This window comes from Etheostoma cragini, chromosome 5 (genome assembly GCF_013103735.1).
Source record: "Etheostoma cragini isolate CJK2018 chromosome 5, CSU_Ecrag_1.0, whole genome shotgun sequence".
NCBI classification, from domain to species: Eukaryota; Metazoa; Chordata; class Actinopteri; order Perciformes; family Percidae; genus Etheostoma; species Etheostoma cragini.
In genome coordinates, this window is record NC_048411.1 from 16,473,017 (window position 1) to 16,481,126 (window position 8,110).

An 8,110-nucleotide genomic window follows, 5' to 3' on the forward strand; every position below is an offset into this window, starting at 1 on the left:
AGTTAAAAGTCAAATCTTCAGCAGTGGAATTTGAGCAAAGGAGAAGCAGAGACGGAGGAGGAGGTGTGCTGCAGTGTGAGTGACAGAGCAGGAAAACAGATTAGAGGACAGATTACCAAGACAACAGCTGCTTTCTTCATCCCTCCATTCACCCTCCTCCTGCTCCCCCTACTTTCGTTCTCAACAGGATTATTATTCTCTCTTTCACTCTGATCTCTATTTATGAGCTTTTAAACATTTATTATCGACACTCGTAAGTGCGCGCACACACACACACACGCCCACACGCGCGCGCACACACACACACACACACACACACACACACACACACACACACACACACACACACCTTTGTTCTTGTCAGTCTGTCGGTTGAAACATCAGAATTATTTAATTTTTTTTATCATAAACTATGATTTCAAAAAAATGAACACTATATACACTCGAAGGAATTTGAGTTAGGCTGAAAAAAAATGTTTAACGATTCTGAAGCAGGTGAAAGCTTTACACCAGCTCTCATAATTTTTTTTTACTGAAGATGAAAGTGAATCTGCGACATGGTTCATGTTCAAAGTTTATTTTATAGTTTGTACGATTTTGGAGTTTGCCGGAAACTGAAGCAGATCCTTCTGACTAAAATGATTCAACCTGTTGATGTTTTTGCACTGATGCAACATATTCATCAGACAGAAAAATGTCAACCTGCAGAGTCACTTATTTAACCACCAGTAATCTGCAGATCCAGTTCAATTTGTTGCTATTAAATATAACATAGAACATATATTAATCTGAATGTGTTTTTCCCTCTTAGAGTTTGTATTAATATAATGTAATTATTTTCTTCCTATGAATATGGTTTTATTTTTAATATCTAATATGGAAGTATTCAGCATGTATAGAATCTTTTTTTTATATATATATAGTAATTATTATATTATATTTCATATTATTTTCATTTTTTCGCAGCTTCAGTTTTTCTACCCGCCGCTCAAAGACACATCGCCGGCTTCCAGCGCTCCTCCGTCGGCTTCAGGAGCTGTCAGGCGGCTCTGTGAGTCCTCCAGCCGGCTCTCCGCTCACCTCCAGCGGCTTCATTGCCGGCTCTCCCCCGTAGGGCTCCCCGCAGCTCCGTGCGTAACGGATCCGTGCCAAACACGGAGGCTGCGTGCTTTTGTCCCGAGAGACAGAAGAGAAGAAAAGAGCGAAAATCCGGGAATAATGGCAGATTTGCAAATGTTTTTTCAATTGATTTGACTCAATGAACGCTGGATTTTTCTTTTTTTCGGTCTCTTTCTTTCTTTTGGAGGAGAGTGTGGCTGCAGCCGCCACGCACGCGGGCCGAGCGGGAGTTTATTTATGGAGACCCGAGTCTTTATTAAGGGGGGGGGGACACGCTTTAATGAGCTTTTTACAACAAAAAAGCCCTTAGTGACTGTGTCCCGGTGTCCTATCCGCCTTTATACTCGCTCTATACAGCCAATAAGAAACCACTTTAGTCCCGAAAAGACGACGGGAAGTCAGGAGGCGGAGGGAGCAGCAGGTGACTGGCACGCGTAAAGACAAGAGGACAACAGAGAGGAGAGGAGAAAAGAAGAGTGGAGAGGAGAGGAGAGGAGAGGTAGATCTGAGGACGGAGAGTATGTGAATGGTGAAGAAAGAGAAGAGAAGAGATGAGAAGGAGGTGGTGGTGGTGGGAATGAGCCCAAATGGCGCACTAATATTGTTCCGCTAACGTGATTAGGCGCCGTAATGCGGCCTCATTAGTATTCATGCTAATAATCCTCTTTTAAAAAGCTTTTTAATAATCATCAGCAGGCGGAGAGAGAGAAGCTGTCAGCTGCTCGGGAATCAAAATCAAACGCTCCCTCTTCTTGTTCACAGTTCCTTTTTTTCTTCTGCAGCTTGTCGTATTTTATCCGCTCTGTTGAATCAAATGCATGTCGAGGGGTTGTTCATAAGAATAAGATGTTACACAGAATGGACATTCATTTAGTTTTCTACCAAATTTAGAGATATTAAAATAAAGATAGGATGTCCTAAAAGTGCAGGACATTCTCTATTTTATAGTTTGTGTGAATGCAATTTTAACTTTATTGATTAATAAAATAAAACATAAAGCCTACTAACAAACAACGTAATATAACATTTTCTTTCACAATAAATCCAACACATTCAGTGTGAAAGAAAATATGTTTGGGATTCTGTAGGCTTGTAGATGTCTTCTTTTGAGGTGTTGGGATGTTCTGTCTGTAGAAGATGATCTGCTGTTGATCTCATGCGAACTGTTGAAGCAGTCAGTCAGGCTGATCTCGAGGTCACTAATTGATGCGGAGTCTAATTGTCAGGTGACTAAACTTCTACAGACAGACCAGAACAGCCATGCAGAGATATCATGTTGTCAGACAGATGCTGCTGACATCGGTGTTTTTATTAGAGACCTGGCACGCTCACCCACTGCTGGGAGCTACTCAGCATATACTGGTCTGTACTGGCATGGCCTACAGGTTATACTGGTTCAACGACTAGTACTAGTGTGTGATATGGCTCAAATGTTCTATCACAGTATAAATGTTGGACTCTAATATTAATGTAAACGTTGACTAGATTTAGCTAAGCAACTGTTTATAGATGAAATAACCAGATGTGAGTGCCTACACAATATGTATTTTTGCTGTCTAATCATTCTTTATTTTTCTTTGTTAATTTGTACATGTAAATTTGTTAATCTCTGAGATTTCTGTACCCGGTGAACGATCGGGTGGGAGGAGGTCAATGTGAGAGTATGGAGGTGAAGGGAGAAAGGGGGAGAGAGAAAATGGAGGAATGAATGAATGAATGGATGAAGTATGACGAAGAGAAGCGTTAGTGAGAATGTAAGTGGAGTGGACCTGAACGAGGGAAAGGGATTTAAGTTATTGTACAATTATGATTTAACTGTGCAAAAAAAATAAACAAAACATTACCCCAACAACAGATTTGAGTGTCTGTGTTTGAATAATCTCGTTCATCAAAGGCCTGGCAAATTCATCTGACCATAAACCTGTGTGTTTATTGACTTACGTGTTCAAACACTCAGCGAGACTAAAGGCAGAGACATTTCAAATATTCAGTGGTCAATATGTAATCAGAAAATTAAATTAAGTTACATCGTATCTGCATGTTCATATGGACAGGTAATGTTGCTGCAAGGTGGTTTTAATTGATGGATCTGCAAACTGTTAACTGTCAACACATTTCATTTGTTTCCGTACAGTTGTGTGTCCTGGCGACTGGCTCCTGATTAAAGTTTTCTGCAGACAACTCAAGAACCTATTCTTTAAGGTTCAGGAAAGATGGTGGTCTTGGTTAAATATTGAAGCACAAGACAGGAGGCAACTTTCAGTAGCATAAAGATAACAGCAGTATCTGCACCTCTGGTATGTCCGGTGTGGTGCACATACGTTTTCAAAACGTATTTGGCGCAGCATATTTAAACTACAGGCCTACACAGTGAATAGCTTTTGTTTTTACAGCAAAATGAATAAGGTTCATCCTCTGGGGAGCAGAACATCTACAGCAAGTTTCCTACAAATCAGTGCAGTATTTCTGAAGATTTTTTAACTTACAATTTGTGAATTTGACCCTAAATAATAAAAGTTGGCTGTGAGTTGTGGATCTTTGCGCTGTCCGTGTGTGTGTGCTGACCTCTACAGAATAAAACACAGTATCTTGTTGTACCTGGGTCCCGCTGACACGCTTGTCTCAGACGTCCAGCCAGACGGAGTTGGCCACCAGCTCAGACGTCCAATCTCCGTACAGGATGTAGTAGATCAGCAGTCAAGTGAGGGACTATGGAGGTTGTCACCTCGAAGCGCAGAGCTGTTTGGGATCGGCGCTGAAGACGAATGTCTGACGGTCAAAATCCACGAGTCCACCTCCTGAGTCTGTTTGTCCTGAAGTACAAAAAGTCTAAACAGATAAAGAGTTCATCTTCTGAGGTGCAGGGTTGTTATCTGGACACTGATGAAAGTCCACTGATCCGATGGTTCAATCGCAGGGATCATCTCCTGAGGAGCGGGACAGTCTGACATCTTCATCTGCAACTGGGGGAGGACAAAGACAATGCATTCCAAAAGTATGTGGACACCTCTTTAAGGTCAGATTTCAATGTGTATGTCTCTCTCTTACCCGTTTTAACATTATTAAACAGGACAGCTCTATAAAAACAATGGCTTTCCCATGTGTCTTGACATTGCATCCATAATGGAGGATTCTGAACCTCCTGTGTTAAGACCAGAAAGTAATTTGTCTTTTCTATAGGGGTGGATGGTAGGCTTTTTATATGGGAGTACTTCACATACAGTATTTTTCATCACACTCTTATAACTTTTGTGACAGGGTTTCAAAGCAACATTGGATTGGATCACCATGATCCAGTAGCAAACAATTAAAGATTAGCAAACCAGGATTATCAGTGCTCTAAATAGGACTACAAATCACAATTTAGGCTATTATGTGAAGAGACAGAAAACAACATTAGAGATGCACTTGTCAGAAACAACCTGTGTCATTGCAATGTATAGGAATCAAATAAAAGTTTTTTGTTTCGATATTGATTTAGTGGGAATTATAATGAAGACAAAATCCTTCTTTTTTAAACTTACTACCAGATCCCTGATGCCCACTGTATCGGCTAAATAAATCAAGATGAAAATGACGTATTATTTGACCAATTGAAAGGTGTAACGTTTTGTTCCTGAATCTACACTGAACCTACTCATGTTTTCAGATCAAAGGTATACCAAACCAAAACTGGATCACATGATCTAATCTAATTTCAGAATATTTCCCCCCTTGACACAACTCACTATTTAAAATTTGAGCCAGTCCATTTGCCAAAATCTGACCAGGTTACTCCTGAGACCGGTTGTAGAGACTGTAACCCTGTCACATACATCAGCCGTCCACATACTTTTGGCCGTGTAATGTGGTGAATTGAGACATAGTTTATTGCCCTTGTTGGTCCCTGAGCATCATGGGAAACATTTGGACTGGATCCAGATTGCCATCACTTTAATGTTTAATCAGGTCTGACACACAGTTCATCTGTACTTACAGAGCTGCATCCTGTACTTTATGACCACACACACACACACACACACACACACACACACACACACACACACACACACACACACACACACACACACACACACACACACACACACACACGAACACTCTTGTTTCCGGTCCGATTTCCCCATCAGTCATTATCTCCACCATCTTTCCATCTTTTCATCCCTAAATTTTTATTCCCTCTCCCTACATTTTATCCTCCCTCTCTATCAAAATGATTTTCATTGTTTTTACCAGAAAGTCTCAGTTGCTCTCTGTTTCCGTCCTCTTCATCTCATTTCATTCTAGCCTCTGATTCTGTCAAATCTACTGTACAGTCAGTATCTACTGTACATCCTAAAATATAAACAATGACAGTCAGAAGGGATGTTTTCATGCGAATTGTGCTCATTTACTCTGGGAAGTCTAAAGAGAAGTCAACTGACATATGAAGCAGGAAAAAGCAGAAAATCATCAAAATAACCAAGAAAGTTTTTTTTTCTTTTCTGAAGAATGCTTTTAAAGAACTAATTCAACCTGCAATTACGTAGATGACTAGTTCAGTTCAAAAACTTAAAATACCAAAGATAGTTTTAACATCTTGGGGGAGAAGTGTAAATCTAATATCTTACGCACACAAGAAACAGTTTGGGAATGACTTTCTTATGCACAACATAACATGATACATGATAGAAAAATATCTTTGGGGCTATGTAGTTCATCTAACGCAGCTACAAAACTTGTGTGCATGGGTGATTGATTTGTGCACTCAAAATATGAAATTGGGCTAGCAAAACTTTGCTTGTGTCCACATAAAATAAACTGGATGTAAAATGTTAATCAGTTCCCGGTCTTTTTGCTAAGCTAAGCTGCTGCTGATTGTAACTTCTTACATATTGCTCAGACAGGACAGTGGTATCAATCTGAACATCTAACTTTTAGAGAGAAAGAAGAGATAAGATACCAACACAAACACCTGCACAGAAACAAAAATCCTTCAGAAGCTGCCGAAAAAGAAGAGCTGCAGGCCTGACCGCTCTTCTTCTTCTGTGTGTGCTCTTCCTCCCTCACAGCCATTTCACTGGTCCCTGGAGGTCAGTATGTGTGTGTGTGTGTGATTACAGTAATGTCTTAATGACGGATGACATCACACCGTCAACCAGACCATCTGTCTCCGCTCTGGGAACATGAATAAATGATAAATCCCACTTTCATGTAGGACATCAGATTAAAAAAAAAGATGCTGTGAAGGAAGCTCAGATGAACTGAACCTGAGTCAGCTTTAGCCAACGCTAGTCAGCCACATTTTTTCCTGAGCTTCTTTCTATTTTCTTTGTAATGTTTTGTTTACCAAACCTTAGTTTGTTCATCATTTCATTCAATAAAGTCCTATTGAAAGAGATGCAAAGCTGTCTGGTCGCTAACAGAAGGCTACTGTAAGTTGTTCCAGTGTATTACAAATTATTGGTACGTTTTCCTCGTTTAAACTTTGACAGTAAATTAAATCAATCAAAGATTCTTTTGATCTCCATTTATTGAAAGGTCAGCTCTGTTAGGATGGCACTAGTCTAGAAAAACGGAAGTAAATTTCCAGCGTGAAGCATATGTTGCGGTTCTCAAATTCCCTCAAAAAAGGTTCTGCAGCTACCAAGCTACACACTGAAAATGGCAAGTGTTAAGGAAATATTGGATTGTGCAACCGGGCTTGCCTGCTTGGTTCTTTCGGGGAATGATTGTAAAGATTTACAAAGAATATGTTCAGGACATTTATCTAACTGGGACGTTTTGGGACCGATTGGCTAGGATTTCTATGGACAAAATACACATGGCCATACACTGGTAAGAGCAAATTACGTTTAACCCTGTACCCAGCTAATTTAAAGCGCTCATATTATGCTCATTTTCAAGTTCATAATTGTATTAGGAGGTTGTACCAGAGTAGGTTTACATGGTTTAATTTTCAAAAAACATTTTTGTTGTTTTGCACTTTGCTGCAGCTCTTCTTTTTACCCTGTTCTCTGTGCTTTAGCTATAGAGTGAGGAATCTCAATTCTGTTTGATATTTGTTGTTAGTTGCAAATACGCAACTAACAACAAATATCAAAATAGCTGGTTTGACCACTAGACCAAAACACAGGACCTTCTTTCTCTATTTACTTTCTTGCTACCAACCCAAGACATTTCTGACCAAGAGGGCTGGACGTTTTTTGCCTAATTTGTAATGACACAATTTGGTACGCTTGGATTTTTCCAGGTGTGAAACTACACCAAACCAACCGAAAGCAAATCGCTGCAAGTTTACTAACTCACCAACTGATTTGGACCAAAGCAAACAAACACAGGTGTTACAACGCACTTAGTTGAGAAAAAAACCACACCACTAAAATGTCTGCCTATTGATACAAGGCTATAGCTAGCAGCAGTTTATCTTAGTTTAGGATTAAGACTGAAAACCTGGAAACAGATAGGCTGGCTCTGTCCAGATTATATAAATGAGATCCCATGTTAATCAGTGAGCTTTGGAGGAGCTGATAGGTGGATTTGTTAAATTTTGAGTCTTAATGCTAAGCTAAGCAGCTGCTAGCTGTGCCTCATATTGAATGGATTTAATGGACAAGCATCATCAAGAATGTAAGACAACACTCAGTAATTTATATATGGCGATTCTCGAGGGTGAATTACTGCTTTAATTTAGCTAAAATAACCCTTAAGTCACATTTACTGACAGGCTTCACATTTGTGACCTTAAAATAATTACACAGAAACACGATTTGTGAGACTTCAGCTTACTGTCATCCCTGAACAGTAAAAGCTTCTGCTATTACATTGGCTAGTATTTAATTTAGTCGTCATGTGGCCTGATCATTTGTGTTGAACATTAAGAACTCGTTCAGGATAACTTTGATCACTTTTGCCAAATCCCATAACACTGGTTTAGTTTAGTTCACGTTTCATTTTCTATCTTTTGTGAATCTTGTGACACTTAAGTAAAATAGATTCATAAAAACACAATGAG